At 46.0% G+C, this 20539-nt stretch overlaps 1 long non-coding RNA gene across 1 annotated transcript in view; it reads right to left on the bottom strand.

Annotated features, from left to right (window-relative positions):
- The window catches only part of LOC126470605 (uncharacterized), a 46607-nt gene that overhangs the window by 2855 nt on the left and 23213 nt on the right, over positions 1-20539 (bottom strand). Inside the window, exon 2 of the long non-coding RNA XR_007586268.1 lies at positions 18-900. This is a non-coding gene — a long non-coding RNA (uncharacterized LOC126470605). The remainder of the gene's footprint in view (positions 1-17; positions 901-20539) is intronic.

The following is a 20539-nucleotide window of genomic DNA, read 5'->3' as shown; positions in this document are numbered from 1 at the left end:
ATAAAAAAAATACATACCTGATTTCATAGGCGCCACAGTCCTCAAGTGCTGACCTCTTACTTCTCCTTCCCTCCAGATTCCCATTCCAGATTATCTGCTACTTTGCTTGATGAAAGATATGCTTGTTCCATCTAATCACTGCTAGTTAGGTGTTTACAGTCCATCAAAACATCTCCTGCTATTGAAAACACTCCCAGAAAATTCCTTTGTGTGTTCAGCAGAAGAGTCGCTGATTTCTTGAAAACTAAGATCGACAGACAAGAGCAACAAATGATATGTTCATTGCGAAAGCTGCAAGACTTTTATACAGCCATTATACAGAAGTTTTGAAATACTTCGAAAAGCTGCTAACTGGTGGCACCAGACATAAGTTAGCATACTGACCGAAGGACCAGAAATCATTTGAACAATGCGTTCTTCTGGCATTGGAATACCACAAGTTGGAACACAGTCCTACACCACAATGGCAAATTTCATCATCACTGCTGACCCACTATTTTGTGAAGTTGACTTTGCATTGTGAAACCCCAGTTATCAATCTGTTTAGCATTTTTTCTTATCACATAAGGTAGGTCTGAACCAGCCACTGGTTCTCCTTTGACATTTGTTTCGTGTGCTTTGGGCGAAAGATCTTGTCAAAGTTCCACTAGGCGAGCACCAAGAAATGAAGGCATTGCTGTAGTTATCTGCATGAAGCGCTTTCGCAATTCTGAGTCCTGGTCGCCGATGCTTGTGGTCAAATAAGGGATGTCTGGAATCAGTTTTCTGTTTCTTCCTATCAATTTCTCAAGTTGGTTTCATGAGGATACCTGTTGGAGCTGTACCCACAATTTGGTAAAGTTTACTGACAGGAGCTGCCTCCACTGTGAGCAGATCCTTCCACCTCCAGGACCAGGACATCTAAAAAGAAACAGGTTTCTTGTAAAATCGATACCACACTAACATTTATTAACAAAAAATATGATTATATGCGACATCAGAAAAAAAATTGAGACTTAATTGAGGATTTCTCAGCAAGAAGAACACAGCCTGTTATTTTGGATGTAGAAGTAACTTAGGTGTATGCAAGGAAAAGTGTTGGGACCCTTGCTTTTCATGTTGTATATTTATTACCTGGTAGACAATATTATTAGTAACCTCAGAGTAACCTGCACGAGGTGCAGTTTTGTAACATGAGTTAATGTTTGGAAAGGACCTGATAGGAAAAGCATTCACAAGTTCTTCCCCAAATTCCAATTGACAGGCAGCAAGGTTGATGGTCTAGTGGGGAATGAATGGCTCAGGCAAGCTGTGGTTATTCCTGAAAACGTCACAAAGGTTTCTGGTAGTACTAAGCAAAATCCAAGGAAAACCATCCAAAGAATTGTAGCAGAGACTGGTCTGAAGCATTCAAGTATGCAGACAATACTGAGACAGAGCCCAAACATGTTTGCATTCAAAATCCAAAGCCAGCAGGACATACGTATACGAGCTGTGTGACAGACTTTGCAAACCAGATTTTCACAATAATTGATAATGAAGAAGGATTTGATGTTTGCTGCATCTGGTTCACAGATGAAGTGCACTTCCACCTGAATGAAAGTCATGAATAAGGAAAACTTGTTATTTTGGTGTTTCAAAAATTTCAATTTGCATGAAGCAAAACCACTGTATTCTCCCAAAGTTATTGCTTGGGCTGCAGTATGCAGCAGGGGCATTAGTGGCCCCTTTTTCATGCAAGAAACGATCACTAGTGAAGGTTACGTTGCAATTCTGGAACAATTAGTCTCTACACAGCTAGTTTTGGGAGTACTGACCAAGCACTGGGCAATCCATGCGAGATGGGGCCACACCACAAACCACTGAATGGGTGCTTTGCTTTCTTGATGAATACTTTGGAAACAGAGTCAGTGCATTGGACAACTGCAAATTTACTGGTGCAGAGATGGAGTGTCCTCACTCCTTGTGACTACTTTTTGTGGGGCACACAAAGAAACTGTCTACTGTACCCATACTACCATGCTAAACAAGTTCGAATCGGCAACCTGTGCAGCATCTGAATCCATTGGCCATTGAGACATGGCAGGATATGATGGCAACTTTTTTTATTAGTATTTCAATTTATTGGCTTTCGGTTCATGCCCATGTAGTCATCTCAATAATAGAAAGATGATATGACAGCGTATTGGAGACAATACTCTTCTCATTTATGATGATACAAACATAAGGACAACACAACACCCAGTCCAGGACTCAAGAAAAATCTCTGACCTGGCCATGAATTGAACCCAAGCCCTTTGAGTTAGCAGTATGCCTTGCTGATCGCAAAGGTACAGAGGCGGACAAATGATAAATTTCATTGTTCTTTTGCGCCACCTCCATACTGCGAGTTGTGGACATTCTATAAATTTACAGTTTGTGAAAAATAATGATAACCTATATTAGCTATGACTGGAGATATTCAGTTGAAAAAGTCTCAAAAAAATTTTCCATGCAAGAGTTACCGACATTTTATTATTAATGTGACTTGTGTACACTGTTCAAAGACTTAAGCACACAGATCAATGGCAAAAAATATGAACTTTGTATTAATAATGAGGTCCCTTGACCTACAGTGGCAGAAACCAAGGGAGAAACAACCACAAACAGCACATTCCAGACCACGAAAAATGAAAACAAGCAAACAAACAGGTAAAAGGACCATTGGGGCAACAGGACAAGGAAACAACAGGAAAGTGGGGTGGAGCAGAGGATGGTAGATTCCTACTGAGTGAAAAATGTCATGTGGTGGGAGTCTCCTTGATTGCATGAAGTTTATTGGACAGGAGGTGGGGTTAGCCTCCCAAGAGTTGGCCTGCAACTGAGCAAAAAGGGATTTACCATACTGCTGCAAATCCACCTCTGGTGGTATAATGGGGCATGGTGGGGTAGGTGCCTACTACCCCCAGCCAGACGATCAGCCAGTTCATTACCCAAGACACCTATGTGGCCAGGAACCAAAAGGAAATCAACCAAACAAACAGCATCGCCAAGATCGACAATGTTGTGAATCGCAGAGATCAAGAGGTGGCAGGAAAAACACCAAGTTATAGCCTGAAGGCCACTCATTGAGTCCATACATAATAAAACTCGGGTGAACATCATTTAATAAAGCAGAGGGGCCCAATAGATGGCTATCAATTCTGCAGTAAACACACCACACGTGGCACGAAAGAGATGGTGTTCTGTGCCAACAGAAGACGTGAAGCCACATCCCACGTGATCAGCAGATTTAGAGCCACTGGTTTAAGAAACAATGGCACCCTGACATTCCCACAGGAGCATTCAGAACAAACAACACAATTGGGGTGATGGAGACTTTTGGACCCCGGAAGACATCCATCCGAATCCGGGGCCGAGGAACTAATCTGGGGTGGGGGGTTGGGTGGTGGAGAGAACATAGAGGAGAGGCCAAGGAGGAGAGATGGAAATCATGGCAGAAAGAAGCGAGGCACAGCCCAACCAGTAAACACACCCAAGGACAGGTAGTGAGGGCAGGCAACAGCCCAAAGCAGCAAAAAGAATAGAATAGAAGGGGTGAGCAGGAGAAGAGCAAATAGTGATGGTGTACAAAACCAGGAGCTCATACTGCCAAATCAAAAGGGGAGAGATGCAAGCATTAACCAGAAGACTTACCAATAGGGCTAGTGTGAAAGGCACTGGTGGCTAAATGGATACCGTGCTGGTGAATTGGGTCTAAGAGGAGCAGTGTGGAAGGGGCAGCTTATCCATAAACTTGAGAACCACTTTCCAGCTGACAGAACTAATGCCTGATAAAGGTGGAGAAGGTTGAATGATCTGTGCCCAAAGATGTGTGGGCAAGGAAGTGAAGAGCATCGAGTTTACGAAAACAGCCAATATTTAGATGACGGTCATGGAGCAACCAAGCAAGCTTGTTGTTAAAAAGGCCCAAGAAACAGAACTGTTGGGTGTCAAGGCAGAGCTCCAGATCAGGCTGGGCCATAGTATGGTGACAGAAATGCACCACCTTTGAGAGAATTGAAAACCATGCAAGTGTGTCCATGTTGAAGTGTGCCGGATGGACCCCTGGAGTTGTCGTTCCTCAAAGGCCACTGAGTGGGAGCTAGCCCAAATACAGAAATCAGCCACATACAGAATAGGATGACAAACGGTCCATCAGAGGCCATAAGTCCATTAATAGGGATGAGGAAAGAAGTACACTAACACGGAGCCCTGTGGAACACCATTCTCCTGGGTCCACAGAGATTCGAGAATGGTGCCAACCTGAACTCTGAACAGCTGTTGGGATAAGAACTGGCAAATAAAAATTGGGAGGGTGCGGCCTCAAAGGCACCACTCATGGAGTGTAAGGACGACGTGATGGCACCAAGCTGTGCTGTAGGCCTTACAAAGAGCAAAGAAAACTGCGGCAAGAGGGTGGTGCTGAGGAAAGGTCTGTCGAACTGCAGTTTCCAATCGAAGCAGATGATCTATCAGACGCCATCCCTCCCAAACGTTGCACAGGTAAGGACATAAAATATCTAGAGGTTCAAGGATCCAACTTGCAGGGGACACTGATCAGGCTGATTGGCCTGTAACTATCAAGGGATGACAGTGTCTCACTGAGCTTATATACAGGACCCACAATACTGTTTTTCCATTGAGAAGGGAAAATGCCTTAAAGATGTTGTTGTTGTTGTGGTCTTCAGTCCTGAGACTGGTTTGATGCAGCTCTCCATGCTACTCTATCCTGTGCAAGCTTTTTCATCTCCCAGTACCTACTGCAACCTACATCCTTCTGAATCTGCTTAGTGTATTCATCTCTTGGTCTCCCTCTACGATTTTTACCCTCCACGCTGCCCTCCAATACTAAATTGGTGATCCCTTGATGCCTCAGAACATGTCCTACCAACCGATCCCTTCTTCTGGTCAAGTTGTGCCACAAACTTCTCTTCTCCCCAATCCTATTCAATACTTCCTCATTAGTTATGTGATCTACCCATCTAATCTTCAGCATTCTTCTGTAGCACCACATTTCGAAAGCTTCTATTCTCTTCTTGTCCAAACTATTTATCGTCCATGTTTCACTTCCATACATGGCTACACTCCATACGAATACTTTCAGAAATGACTTCCTGACACTTAAATCAATACTGGATCTTAACAAAATTCTCTTCTTCAGAAACGCTTTCCTTGCCATTGCCAGCCTACATTTTATATCCTCTCTACTTCGACCATCATCAGTTATTTTGCTCCCCAAATAGCAAAACTCCTTTACTACTTTAAGTGCCTCATTTCCTAATCTAATTCCCTCAGCATCACCCGACTTAATTAGACTACATTCCATTATCCTTGTTTTGCTTTTGTTGATGTTCATCTTATATCCTCCTTTCAAGACACTGTCCATTCCATTCAACTGCTCTTCCAAGTCCTTTGCTGTCTCTGACAGAATTACAATGTCATCGGCGAACCTCAAAGTTTTTATTTCTTCTCCATGAATTTTAATACCCACTCCGAATTTTTCTTTTGTTTCCTTTACTGCTTGCTCAATATACAGATTGAACAACATCGGGGAGAGGCTACAACCCTGTCTTACTCCCTTCCCAACCACTGCTTCCCTTTCATGTCCCTCGACTCTTATAACTGCCATCTGGTTTCTGTACAAATTGTAAATAGACTTTCGCTCCCTGTATTTTACCCCTGCCACCTTTAGAATTTTAAAGAGAGTATTCCAGTCAACATTGTCAAAAGCTTTCTCTAAGTCTACAAATGCTAGAAACGTAGGTTTGCCTTTCCTTAATCTTTCTTCTAAGATAAGTCGTAAGGTCAGTATTGCCTCACGTGTTCCAGTGTTTCTACGGAATCCAAACTGATCTTCCCCGAGGTTGGCTTCTACTAGTTTTTCCATTCGTCTGTAAAGAATTCGTGTTAGTATTTTGCAGCTGTGACTTATTAAGCTGATAGTTCGGTAATTTTCACATCTGTCAACACCTGCTTTCTTTGGGATTGGAATTATTATATTCTTCTTGAAGTCTGAGGGTATTTCGCCTGTTTCATACATCTTGCTCACCAGATGGTAGAGTTTTGTCAGGACTGGCTCTCCTACGGCCGTCAGTAGTTCCAATGGAATATTGTCTACTCCGGGGGCCTTGTTTCGACTCAGGTCTTTCAGTGCTCTGTCAAACTCTTCACGCAGTATCATATCTCCCATTTCATCTTCATCTACATCCTCTTCCATTTCCATAATATTGTCCTCAAGTACATCGCCCTTGTATAGACCCTCTATATACTCCTTCCACCTTTCTGCTTTCCCTTCTTTGCTTAGAACTGGGTTTCCATCTGAGCTCTTGATATTCATACAAGTCGTTCTCTTATCTCCAAAGGTCTCTTTAATTTTCCTATAGGCGGTATCTATCTTACCCCTAGTGAGATAGGCCTCTACATCCTTACATTTGTCCTCTAGCCATCCCTGCTTAGCCATTTTGCACTTCCTGTCGATCTCATTTTTGAGACGTTTGTATTCCTTTTTGCCTGTTTCACTTACTGCATTTTTATATTTTCTCCTTTCATCAAGTAAATTCAATATTTCTTCTGTTACCCAAGGATTTCTACTAGCCCTCGTCTTTTTACCTACTTGATCCTCTGCTGCCTTCACTACTTCATCCCTCAAAGCTACCCATTCTTCTTCTACTGTATTTATTTCCCCCATCCCTGTCAATTGCTCCCTTATGCTCTCCCTGAATCTCTGTACAACCTCTGGTTCTTTTAGTTTATCCAGGTCCCATCTCCTTAAATTCCCACCTTTTTGCAGTTTCTTCAGTTTTAATCTACAGGTCATAACCAATAGATTGTGGTCAGAGTCCACATCTGCCCCTGGAAATGTCTTACAATTTAAAACCTGGTTCCTAAATCTCTGTCTTACCATTATATAATCTATCTGATACCTTTTAGTATCTCCAGGGTTCTTCCATGTATACAACCTTCTTTCATGATTCTTAAACCAAGTGTTAGTTATGATTATGTTGTGCTCTGTGCAAAATTCGACCAGGCGGCTTCCTCTTTCATTTCTGTCCCCCAATCCATATTCACCTACTATGTTTCCTTCTCTCCCATTTCCTACACTCGAATTCCAGTCACCCATGACTATTAAATTTTCGTCTCCCTTCACAATCTGAATAATTTCTTTTATTTCATCATACATTTCTTCAATTTCTTCGTCATCTGCAGAGCTAGTTGGCATATAAACTTGTACTACTGTAGTAGGCGTGGGCTTCGTATCTATCTTGGCCACAATAATGCGTTCACTATGCTGTTTGTAGTAGCTTACCCGCATTCCTATTTTCCTATTCATTATTAAACCTACTCCTGCATTACCCCTATTTGATTTTGTGTTTATAACCCTGTAGTCACCTGACCAGAAGTCTTGTTCCTCCTGCCACCGAACTTCACTAATTCCCACTATATCTAACTTCAACCTATCCATTTCCCTTTTTAAATTTTCTAACCTACCTGCCCGATTAAGGGATCTGACATTCCACGCTCCGATCCGTAGAACGCCAGTTTTCTTTTTCCTGATAACGACATCCTCTTGAGTAGTCCCCGCCCGGAGATCCGAATGGGGGACTATTTTACCTCCGGAATATTTTACCCAAGAGGACGCCATCATCATGTAATCATACAGTAAAGCTGCATGCCCTCGGGAAAAATTACGGCTGTAGTTTCCCCTTGCTTTCAGCCGTTCGCAGTACCAGCACAGCAAGGCCGTTTTGGTTATTGTTACAAGGCCAGATCAGTCAATCATCCAGACTGTTGCCCTTGCAACTACTGAAAAGGCTGCTGCCCCTCTTCAGGAACCACACGTTTGTCTGGCCTCTCAACAGATACCCCTCCGTTGTGGTTGCACCTACGGTACGGCTATCTGTATCGCTGAGGCACGCAAGCCTCCCCACCAACGGCAAGGTCCATGGTTCATGGGGGGAAGGCCTTAAAGATAAATATGGTTAAACACCAGAATATTGGCATTGTGGAGGCATGAGGTGTTGAAGCAATTGATTATGGACAGAATAAGAGCCTGGGGCTGACTTGTGAGAAGAAGAAATGGCCTGAAGAAGCCCCCATTCAGTGAAAGGTTCATTGTAGGTTTCTGCCTGACAAGGAGTAATACATAGGCAGGAAGCTTCAGACTGCTGTTTCCAGAGGAGGAACAAGGCAACACCATACCATCACAAAATGGGTTGTGAGGTGTTCCGTGATAACTGATGGATCTGTACAAAGGCCACCTGGAAGGAGAAGGCCCAGAATGGAAGATTGCTGCTGACAATCTGGGAGGGTGCAGAGTGTAGCCTACACCCATGACGAATGGACAGAAGAACCTACAGAAGAGAAAGCAATCCCAAACACACACACAATTGCTCCTTTTTTGTTTTTGTTATGGTTTTAGGGCGCAAAGCTCCTACGGTCATTAGCGACCGGTCTCTGACTTTGGGGGGGGGGGACAACGAAACTGGAAACCAACAGCAATGGGAACAAAACTCAAAAAATTGGAAAAACTAAAAAGCTTTAAAAAACCACTATAGAATGGTGTTGGTTGTCCCCAAAAAGAGCTTCAAATGACTGACGTCATCTCACTGGCACTAATAAACTCGAGAACACGATCGGCTGAGCGCGTGTCATCTGCTAAAATGGAAGATATATCAGGCGACAGCTGTAGACGGGCACGTAACGGAGTAAAATAGGGGCACTCAAGTAGAAGGTGTCTTACCGTCCACAGCTGAGAGCAGTGGGGACAGAGTGGGGGAGGATCGTCACTTAAAAGATGTTGATGGCTAAAAAGACAGTACCCTATCCAGAGTCTAGTTAAAATTACCTCCTCCCGCCGACGCGTTCGGGAGGAAGAGGTCCAAGCACAGGGAAGAGCTTTCACGTCCCGCAATTTATTATTGGGACGAGTCTGCGTGCCATAAGAAAGCAACACGACGACATAAAACACTCCGTAGATCGGCGAAAGGAATCATGCGAATAGCTGGCCGAAGAAGAGAGACTGCTGCCTTGGCTGCTATATTGGCCGCCTCATTTCCACAGATACCAACGTGTCCTGGGATCCAGAGGAATGCCACAGAGACGCCCCCCAAGTGGAGCAAGTGGAGGCAGTCCTGAATCCGGTGAACCAGAGGGTGGACAGGGTACAGAGCTTGGAGACTGAGGAGAGAGCTGAGAGAATCTGAACAGATAACATACTGTATCCGCTGATGGCGACGGATGTATTGGACAGCCTGGAGAACAGTGTAAAGCTCTGCAGTATAAACCAAACACTGGTCGGGAAGCCGAAATCGATTTGGGGTATCGCCAACAATATAGGCACTCCCAACACCTAACGATGTTTTTGAGCCATCAGTGTAAATAAATGTGGCATCCTTCATTTGTGCGCATAGAGCAGCAAATGCCCGACGATAAACAAGTGAAGGGGTACCATCCTTGGGAAACTGACAAAGGTCATGGAGCAGGCAGGTCCGGGGATGGAGCCAAGGCGGTGCTGTACCCCAAGTTGTCAATAAAGTTTTAGGAAAGCGGAAGGAAAGAGAATGGAGCAATTGACGGAAGCAGACTCCCTGTGGTAGTAGGGAGGAAGGGCGGCCTGCATACCCTACATCCAAGGAGGCGTTGAAAAAAATGTCATGGGCCGGATTTGCAGGCATGGAAGACAAAAAAAAAAAAGATGGCTAGCTTAACGACTCAGAAGGACAGCTTGCCGATTGGACAGCGGAGGTTCAGCAGTCTCAGCATAAAGGCTTTCCAAAGGGCTGGAGTAAAAAGCTCGACACTAAACGTAATCCACGGTGGTGGATAGAGTCAAGTCGACGAAGAATAGACGGCCGAGCGGAGGAGTAAAAAATGGTTCAAATGGCTCTGAGCACTATGGGACTTAACATCTGTGGTCATCAGTCCCCTAGAACTTAGAGCTACTTAAACCTAACTAACCTAAGGACATCACACACATCCATGCCCGAGGCAGGATTCGAACCTGCGACCGTAGCAGTCGCGCGGTTCCGGACTGACCGCCTAGAACCGCTAGACCACCGAGGCCGGCCAGCAGAGGCGTAAACTATGCTTCCGTAGTCCAATTTTGATCGCACTAAGGCGCGACAGAGGCGGAGGAGGACCACTCGGTCCGCTCCCCAGGAGGTACCATTCAGGACACGGAGGGTGTTGAGGGATTGCAGACAGCGAGCCGAAAGATAGGAAACGTGGGAGGACCAGCACAGTTTTCTGTCAAACATAAGACCCAAGAATTTAGTGATGTCCGAAAACGGAAGGTTGACAGGTCCTAGATGTAAGGAAGGTGGAAGGAACTCAGTACGATGCCAAAAATTAACACAAACGGTCTTACTGGGAGAAAAGCGGAAGCCGGTTTCGATGCTCCAAGAGTGGAGGCGATCGAGACATCCTTGAAGATGTAGTTCAAGAAGGCTGGTCCGTTGAGAGCTGTAGTAGATCGCAAAATCGTCCACAAAGAGGGAGCCCAAGACATCAGGAAGGAGACAATCCATAATAGGATTTATGGCAATGGCAAACAGTACAACACTTAGCACAGAGCCCTGGGGTACCCCGTTTTCTTGGGAGAAATTACGGGAGAGAGTAGTGTTCACCCGCACTCTAAATGTGCGCTCTGCCATAAATTTGCGAAGAAAAAGGGGCAGCCGACCTCGAAAGCCCCCAGGAGAACAGTGTGCGGAGGATGCCTGTCCAAAAACAGGTATCGTATGCTCTCTCCATATCAAAAAATATTGCTACCGTTTGGCGTTTCTGGAGAAAATTGTTCATGATATACGTGGAGAGGGCAACAAGATGGTCAACTACAGAACGGTGCTTCCGGAAACCGCATTGGGCAGGTGTTAAAAGACTGCGGGACTCCAGCCACCAAGCTAAACGGCAATTCACCATACGCTCCAAAACCTTACATACACTACTCGTGAGAGAAATGGGGCGATAGCTAGAGGAGAGATGTTTGTCCTTTCCAGGTTTCGGAACAGGAACGACGATAGCTTCCCGCCACCGTCTGGGAAAAGTACTGTCGGTCCAAATTCGATTATAAAGGTGAAGGAGGTAACGCAGACTATGGTATGGTAAATGCAGCAACATTTGGATGTGGATACCATGCAGTCCTGGGGCGGAATAGCGAGAAGAAGAGAGTGCATCTTGGAGTTCCCGCATGGAGAAAACAGTGTTCTAGCTTTCGCGATTTTGAGAGGAGAAGGCAAGAGGTTGCATTTCCGCAGAGCGTTTCTTCGGGAGAAACGCTGGCGGTTAATTTGAAGAGCTCGAAATCTCAGCAAAGTGTTGACCCAATGAGTTAGAAATTGCGACGGGGTCCGCTAATGTATCATGCGCGACAGTGAGCCCAGAGACCGGGGAGAAACTAGGCGCGCCAGATAACCGTCGAATCCGACTCCAAACTTCCGAGGAGGGAGTGAAGGTGTTAAATGAGCTAGTACAGAAGTCCCAGCTTGCCTTCTTGCTATCGCGGATGACGCGACGGTATTGCGCACGGAACTGCTTATAGCAGATACAGTTGGCCAATGTAGGATGGTGTCTGAAAACGCGAAGAGCACGCCGCCGCTGACATATTGCGTCATGGCATGCCTCGTTCCACCGAGGAACTGGGGGGCGCCAGGGCAAGTCGGAGGTGCGAGGTATTGAACGTCCCGCAGCTGAAAGAATAATGTCTGTAATATGAGTGACCTCATCGTCGACACTAGGAAAGTGACTGTCATCGAATGTCGCTAGAGACGAAAAAAGTGTACAATCGGCTTGGGCAAACTTCCAGCGTCTCGGGCGCATATGTGGCAGTTGTGGCTGCAATCTAAGGACACATGGAAAGTGGTCACTCGAGTGTGTATCAGCAAGGGCAAACCATTCGAAGCGCCGAGCTAGCGGAACAGTACCGACCGAAAGGTCCAAATGAGAGAAGTTTGTCGTGGAAGCAGACAAAAATGTAGGGTCCCCAGTGTTGAGGCAAACAAGATCCGCTTGGTGGAAGACGTCTAGCAATAGTGAGCCACGCCGACAAGGATGTGGAGATCCCCAAAGCGGGTGGTGGGCATTGAAGTCACCAACCAGCAAATAGGGGAGTGGAAGCTGACCAAGAAGATGAAGGAGATCAGCTCGTGCCATTGGTGTGGACAATGGAATGTATACAGTACAAAGAGAGAAGGTGTATCCAGAAAGGGTAAGACGGACAGCGACTGCTTGGAAGGAAGTGTTTAAGGGGATTTGGTAATAATGGAGAGTATCATGGAGAAGAATCACGAGTCCTCCATGTGCTGGAGTGCCTTCAACAGAGGGGAGATCAAATCGGACTGACTGAAAATGGGGGAAAACAAAGTGGTCGTGGGGACGCAGCTTTGTTTCCTGAAGACAGAAGATGACAGGCGAGTAGGATCGTAAGAGGATCATCAATTCATCCCGATTGGCTCGAATGCCGCGGATATTCCAATGGATAATGGACATAGGGTAGACAGAAAATGGAAGAATGGGACCAAGGTTGCCGTCAACTCAACGACTGCTCAGAGCTTGCAACCGACAGCGTGGAACAGTATTCAGCCAAAGGCAGAAGATCCTAATCCATAGGTTGTTCAGGAGCAGCTGCTGCCACCAGCGATCGGCCGCCAGCAGTGCGCCTCAGCGACACAGAAGACGGCCGAGGACGGTTACTGACAGGTGGTGCTGTAGATGGGACACGCCGTGGTGGAGGAGAGGAGCTGGGTTTCTTATTAGCCTTCTTGGAACCATGATGTTTAGATGAAGGAGGAACCGATGGTTGTGAAGTTGGGGTACGTAAAAAATCTTCATGAGTATGCTCTTTTTTGGAAGTCCGGGTGTCTGACTTTTGGGATCGAGATTTAGCAGAACCTGAGAACCCGATGAAGGGTGACCCATAGAGTGAGCAGGTGAAAGTGGGGACGTTGAACGGGCAATCTTTGCACTGGCCGATCTGACGACCGTGTCACTGAAGGTGAGATCACAAGTCTGCGTGGCCACCTCCTTTGTTGGCCGAGGAGAGGCAAGGACAGCGCTGTATTTTCCTGTCTGACACACAGTGGGCTTTCGACTGGCGAATAATTTTCGAGCAGCAAAGGTCGACACCTTTTCCTTCACTCTGATTTCCTGAATGAGCTTTTCGTCTTTAAAAATGGGGCAATGTCGAGAGGAAGCAGCGTGGTCACCCATACAGTTGATGCAACGAGGGGATGGAGGTGGACAAGCACCCTCATGGGCATCCTTGCCACACGTAACACATTTGGCTGGGTTGGAACAGGACTGGCTGGTATGATTGAACCGCTGACACCGATAGCAGCGCGTAGGGTTTGGGACGTAGGGGCGAACAGAAATTATCTCATAGCCCGCTTTTATTTTCGATGGTAGTTGACTGTCAAATGTCAAGAAGACAGTATGGGTTGGAACGATGTTCGTGTCAACCCTTTTCATGACTCTACGAACAGCCGTTACGCCTTGGTCAGACAGGTAGTGTTGAATTTCCTCCTCGGACAATCCGTCGAGGGAGCGGGTATGAACGACTCCACGTGAGGAATTTAAAGTGCGGTGCGCTTCCACCTGGACAGGGAAGGTGTGGAGCAGTGAAGTACGCAGCAATTTTTGTGCCTGGAGGGCAATGACTGTTTCTAACAACAAGGTGCCATTCCGTAATCTGGAACAAGACTTTACAGGACCTGCAATTGCGTCTACACCTTTCTGAATAATGAAAGGGTTGACCGTGGAGAGGTCATGACCTTCGTCAGACTGAGAAACAACGAGGAACTGTGGCAACGATGGAAGAACTTTCTGTGGCTGAGACTCAGCGAACTTACGCTTGTGAGCAGACATAGTGGTAGATGAGGAAACCATTGCGGAAGAATCCCCCATGATTACCGGCGTCTCCGATGGCACGCTCCTCCCTTGTGGGGACCGTATCTGAGGGCACTCCCGCCTTAGGTGATTGTTCACACCTCAAGTCACACCTCCCACGAAACGGACGGAGGGACCAATCGGCACTTTCGGAAGGTATCAGCTCGGGTAATCACCCCTCCCTGGACCTGGCCGTTACCAGGGGGTATGTACGTGTCCTACCTGTCTACCCGGGGTGGGGAATTACGCGTTACCCCGTCACTGGCTACGCATGGAAATGCGTGGGTCGGCCTTCAGACACGCACAGGGAGGAAAAAAGAGAAAGGGAAAAACAAAGAATGGGAAAGGAAAGAAGAGAGGTCTCAAACGCCGCAGTGGAGAAAGGGTAAAGAGAAGAGGTAAGGAAACGAGAAGGACAAAGGAAAGACGAAAACTTGCAAGCAGAGAAAGCGAAGAATGTGTTACATTTTCAAGCGTCCATCTCCGGACATAGGCACAAAACATACGCCCAGAGGGGGAGAAAGGGAAGGAAGGAGGCGGAGGGGGGCGCGAAGATTGGGGATGGGGAAGGATGCGGAAAAGGAAGGTATGCAGCCCGGAAAGGAAGGAGGGCCACATTAGCTCAGGGTCCCGTGTTCGCTATGCACGTATCCACAAAAGAGTTGTGGACCCCCCGGGGGGGACACAATTGCTCCGTTTGATTAAGTAATGGACTTTGGTGCAAAGACATTTAAGGGTAATAAGACTGGCAGTGAACAGGCGCCGAACAAGATGTTGCAAGTCACGATGACGATCGCAGGTGGCGGTGGCAATGGCTGTGCTCCACCAGGGGACTGGCTGACAGAAAACAGGTCCCATCGAGTGGGGGACAGCAATATTAGCAGTGTGTATTATCTTATTGGACAGATTACATAATGACTTAATCAATACAATGTGACAAAGAAGGAGTAAACATGACCTGGGAGATGTATAGACACCAATCAGCATGATGATAACCTGGCCATCAAGAGGGGAAGGAAAGAATCAACGGGAAATGGTCACTATCATAGAGGTCATCGCATTGTGACTCGCGTAAGGAAGGAAGAAGGGGAGGGGGAGGGAGTGAAATAGCAATGGCAGAGAAAGTGCCACATGCAGCACTAAAATTAGTGTGAGAACCCTCATTAAGAAGGCACAAGTTGTGGCCTACAAGAAATTGGTCAATGAGTAGCCCACAACTAAATGATAAGCACTACTCCACATAGAGTGGTGGGCATTAAAATCACCAACTTGGAGGAGGAGGAGGAGGAGGAGGAGGAGCTGTTAGGGCACCACATGTAGGTGGACTGTTAGGAAGGAGATAAGAGACCGCAAACCACGACCGCAGAGTCTGAGTGGATCCGGATGGCAATTGCTCCCAATGTGGAACGAAGGGGGATCCATGTACTGATAACGCCCATATGGACCAACATGCAAATGCCAGCAGATGCCCTTGAAGTGCTGACCCAGTTCTGACAAAGCACAGAGCCCACGAAGGGTCGGTGAGTGAGCATCAGTAAAATGAGATTCTTTGAGAATGACAACTGCCAAGTAAAAGGCAATAAGGGATTAAGGCATTGCAACTCCAAGAGGTGATGGTAGTATCCATTACAGTTCGACTGAGTAAGCACGGAGTGGGTATCCCAACAGGAGGCAAATGGGCTGGAGCCAATCATGCTGCCAGGTGTCACCATCTGTCACCGAAGATGATGTGGTGACATCCATACATAAGAGGTCAGAATCAGGTTGCGAGAAGGGAGATGGCATCTCCAGGGGCACCTAAGGGGGCGGGGAGGGGGGGGGGGGAAGTGAGGGAGTTTGAATGTCCTGTGACATGTTTCTACTTCTTCTCTTTCAGAGGTCGAGGAGGGCAGGGCACAGAGAGCAGGTTTCTGCAAGGTCTGGCACTAAAAGAGAGGGGGAAATCTTGGGGCACACTGACTGTGTGTTACATGGCTGAGTCGTGGTAAGAGGCCTCTGACCCGAGATGCTGGGGCGAGAGGTCATGGGAGGGCGCCCCATCACCAGCAGATGCTGAAGAAAGGACACACGTCTCCAGCTGGGGATTATGAGCAGCATCCAGAGGGGAGGTTGTGGGAACCAAAGGGGGGGGGGAGGGGGGAGGGGGGGGAGAGAAGAGGGGGGGATAGGACTTGGGTAAGGAAAAGGGAGGAGTGGGAAAGGACATAACATTGGCAAATGCTGAAGTCATTGACACAGCGAAACCAATCATTTCTGATGAGACTCAGTATAAGATAAACGATTGTGGGACTAATCTCCTGTATCTTCTTTTCCTTCTTATATGCCAGGCAATCTCGTGAGCGTGGAGAGTGATGGTCATGACAATTAACACACATGGACAGCGGCACACAGTGGCTTCCCTCGTGGAGTGGGTGTCCACATTCAGCACAGAGGGTCTGCCACACATTGAGAAGGCATGTGCCCAAAACACAAGCATCAAAAACATCTCATGGATGGTGGGATGTATGGCTTCACATGACACTGATAACACATAACCTCGATCTCCAGAAAGATCTCTCTCAAAAGCTAGAATTAAGGTGCCAGTGTCCTTACGGTCTTTCTGCACACGCCGAGCAAAATGAATGTCCTGTCATTCAAGATTGGCCCGGAGTTCCTCCTCAATGAGGTCCCAATAAAAAAAATGACTCCTTGAACCATGTTAAAAGACTGGTGAGCAGTGAGGGACAGGGGACATTGGCAAGCTGAGCATAATCACAAAGAGCTGCAAACTGGGCACCAGAAGTAGTTGTGATCAACAGCGAACACGACCGCATCTTACCAAGAGACTCCACTTTGCCTAACTTTTCTTCGATATTTTCCACAAAAAAAGTGAATGTGTCCCCATCCATCCTAGTGCAAACCAGGTAGCCCCCAGGGTGTAGCCAGGAAAGGAAAGCTGCAGGGTCATAAGAAGCAGCATTCAATGATCCATTACCAACTGAAGAAATGGTCATAGAGGAACAGCCAGTTTTTTGGAGCTTAATAAATTTCATATGCATACCTGATACCACCCACTCCAATCAAGGGCTTTCCCCCACGGGTGCCACACAGTCACAGCAAGGGCCTTCTGGCTCCATGGCTACTGCCGGGCAGTTCTTATGCTCCATAATGACAAGCAACACTCCTACGCATACATGGGGAGGCAAAAGCTCAGATATCAGAAGTGTAATCCCTTGCGTTGCCAAGGAGCTTAGTCCAGATGGGTACATAACAGCCCCACCACACGAACTAGCTACATATGCTTGTTTTGTTTTGTTTTGTTTTAGGGCGCAAAAACAACCAATGTCATAAGCTCCCATGTCCTAACCCTAGAACATTAATAAGAAAAATAGCTAAAAGTGACTATAGGTTAAGCCCAATCGATGGAAGGAAAGAGAGCTAAGAACAAGGACTTCCTTTTGGGGAAACATCCACAAAATACACTGTAGAGACAGCAGAGGTCCCGAACTAAATTAAATATCCTTCGCCATACTGCTACAACGGATAAAAAGTAAAACGTGGTCAACAGCCCATGTGCCATTCGCTAAAATGGCCGATAACTCAGATGGCAAACATACACTAGAACATATGTGGTTAAACAAGGGGAATTCGGTCAGGAAATACAGAACCATCAAAGGTCGACAGTAATGAACACAGTGGTGGGGGATCACTACCTTAGAAATGATTATGGCTAAAAAGACAGTGCCCAATAGGCAACCTAACTAAAATGATCTCTAATTGGCAAGAGAAGGTCGGCCAAGCTACTGGGAGAGGTTTAATTCCCTGGAGCTTGTTCCAATGAAAACAAGACCAGTGCTGATGCCAAAGTGACACTACATGCCGACAGACGGCAACAGTGAGCTCATCAAAAGGAAAGGAAGAGCCAGCAAGCTGAGGTAGGAGGACTGCAGCCTTGGCAACAACATCGGCAGCCTCGTTTCCTGTCAGACTGGCATGACCAGGAACCCACATAAACATCACAGCGGCTCCCTCAAGAGCAAGAAAGTGGAGGCTTTTTTGGACCCGTTGCGCTAAGGTTGGTTGGTTTGGGGAAGGAGACCAGACAGCGTGGTCATCGGTCTCATCGGATTAGGAAAGGATGGGGAAGGAAGTCGGCCGTGCCCTTTCAGAGGAACCATCCCGGCATTTGCCTGGAGCGATTTAGGGAAATCACGTTGCGCTAAGGAATCAAATGTGTACGACATACAGAGGCTCTGAATAGCACTGAGACAATCTGTGTATGTTGTTGTTGTCTTTAGTCTGAAGACTAGTTTACTCTATCCATGTTACTCAAGCCGTGTGAACCTCTTCATCTCCGAATAACTACTGCAACCTACATCTTTCTGAATCTGCTAGCTGTATTCATCTCTTTGTCTCCCTCTACAGCTTTTACCCCCAACACTTCCCTCAAATACTAAATTGGTGATCCCTTGATGTCTCAGAATGCGGCCTATCAGCCAAGCCCTTCTTTTGGCCAAGTTGTGCCACAAATTTCTTGTCTTCCTATACTATTCAGTATTTCCTCATTAATTACATGGTCGGCCCATCTAATCTTCAGTGTTTTTCTGTAGCACCACTTTTTGAAAGCTATTTTCTTCTTATCTAAATTGTTTATTGTCCATGTTTTATTTCTATATATGGCTACACTCTAGACAAATACCTTCAGAAATGACTCCCTAAAGCTTAAATATATATTCAATGTTAACAGATTTCTCTTCTTCAGAAATGCTTTTCTTGCCAGTGCCAGTCTACTTTATATCCTCTCCACTTGTTCCCATGAAAAGAAGACCAGTTATTTTGCTTCCTAAATAGCAAAACTCATCTACTACTATTAAGTGTCTCGTGTCCTAATCTGATTCCCTTAGTATCACCTGATTTACTCTGACTACATTCCATTATCTTTGTTTTGCTTTTGTTGATGTTCATCTTATATCCCCTTTCAAAACACTGTCCATTCTGTTCAACTGCTCTCCCAAGTCTTTTGCTGCCTCTGACAGAATTACGTCGTCATCAGCAAACCTCAAAGTTTTTTATTTCTTTTACCTGAACTTTAATTCCTACTCCAAATTTTTCTTAGGTTTTCTTTACTGCATGTTCAATGTACAGATTAAATAACATCAGGTATAGGCTACAACCCCGTCTCACTCTTTTCTCAACCACTGCTTCCCTTTCATACCCCTTGACTCATAACTGCCATCTGGTTTCTGTAAAAATCGTAAATAGCCTTTTGCTTCCTGTATTTTACCCCTGCTACCTGCAGAATTTGAAATAGTGTGTTCCAGTCAACACTGAAAATCTTTTCTAAGTCTACAAAAGCTATAAATGTAGGTTTGCCTTTAATCAACCTCATGTGTTCTTTGATTTATCTGAAATCCCACCTGATCTTCCCTGAGGTCAGCTTCTACCAGTTTTTCCATTCTTCTGTAATGAATTTGTGTAAGCGTCTTGCAACCATGACTTATTAAACTGGTAGTTTGGTAATTTTCATACATGTCAACAACTGCTTTCTTTGGAATTGGAATCACCACATTCTTTTTGAAGTCTGAGGGTATTTTGCCTGTCTCATACATCTTGCGTGCCAAATGTAAGAGTTTTGTCATGCCTGGGTCCCCAATGCTATCAATAGTTCTGACGGAAGGTCATCTACACCCAGGGCCTTACTTCAACTTAGATCTTTCAGAGCTTTGTTAAAACTCTTACTGCAGTATCATATCTTCCATCTCCAGCCATGTCCACTTCCCTTTCTATAATACTGATTTCAATTTCATCTCCCTCTCTATACTCCTTCTGCCTTTCAGGCTTCCCTTCTTTGCTTGGGACTGGTTTATCAGTCCTACAATGGTAAACCAATCAGAGCATATGACAATTAAAATACTCTGTATCACTAGATGTACTGTGTGGCCTGATACAGGGTGAAGATCTCTACTGTAAATATTGACCAGTGTTCTGGAAACTGATACTGAAAATGGTCAGTGGCAATGACAAAGGCACACCGGACAAAGGTCAGTCTTAGAGCCATCAGCGTACACAAAGGTGCTATTGCTGATTTGTGTATGTAGGTGGAGCAACTTACAGCGATAGAATCAGGAGTAGTTTCCTTAGGAAGCAAATAAAGTCAAAGATGAACATCGGTGTGAATCTTTCACAAGCTCGGCTTCGCGCAAAGCCAAGGTTGAGAAGGTTCACACCCATTGTGAATGTGGCAGGTAGCATGAAGTTAAGCTGCTGGAGCAATAGCCAAAAGCGAACTCTGAGAGGTAACAGAGGAGGACACACCCCATACTGGTGGTAAAGGGAGTCATCAAAAAAGGAGGCATATGATGGGTGGCCAGGCATGGCAGACAAACAGCATGCATCTGGAGCAATAGCTAAAAGCAAACTCTGGGGAGAAGAACGCCATGCCCATACAATGGCAATAGTTTGGCAGCTTGTGCATAGAGACTCAACAGGGCTAGTGTAAAAGGCGCCAGTGACCGAACGGATTCCATGATGCTGGATCGTATTAAGATGGCAGATGGATGGATATGAGATGAATTAACGAAACACCCACAGCGTAGTTTCGAACAGACGTAGGATCAGTACAAACAGAGGACGGTGGTCTGCCTGCTCCCCAGGAAGTACTGCTTAGGACACATGCGAC

This window comes from Schistocerca serialis, chromosome 3 (assembly GCF_023864345.2).
Source record: "Schistocerca serialis cubense isolate TAMUIC-IGC-003099 chromosome 3, iqSchSeri2.2, whole genome shotgun sequence".
Classification (NCBI taxonomy): Eukaryota; Metazoa; Arthropoda; class Insecta; order Orthoptera; family Acrididae; genus Schistocerca; species Schistocerca serialis.
Note: the sequence above shows the minus strand (reverse complement) of the source record. Positions and strands in the feature narration are given on the sequence as shown.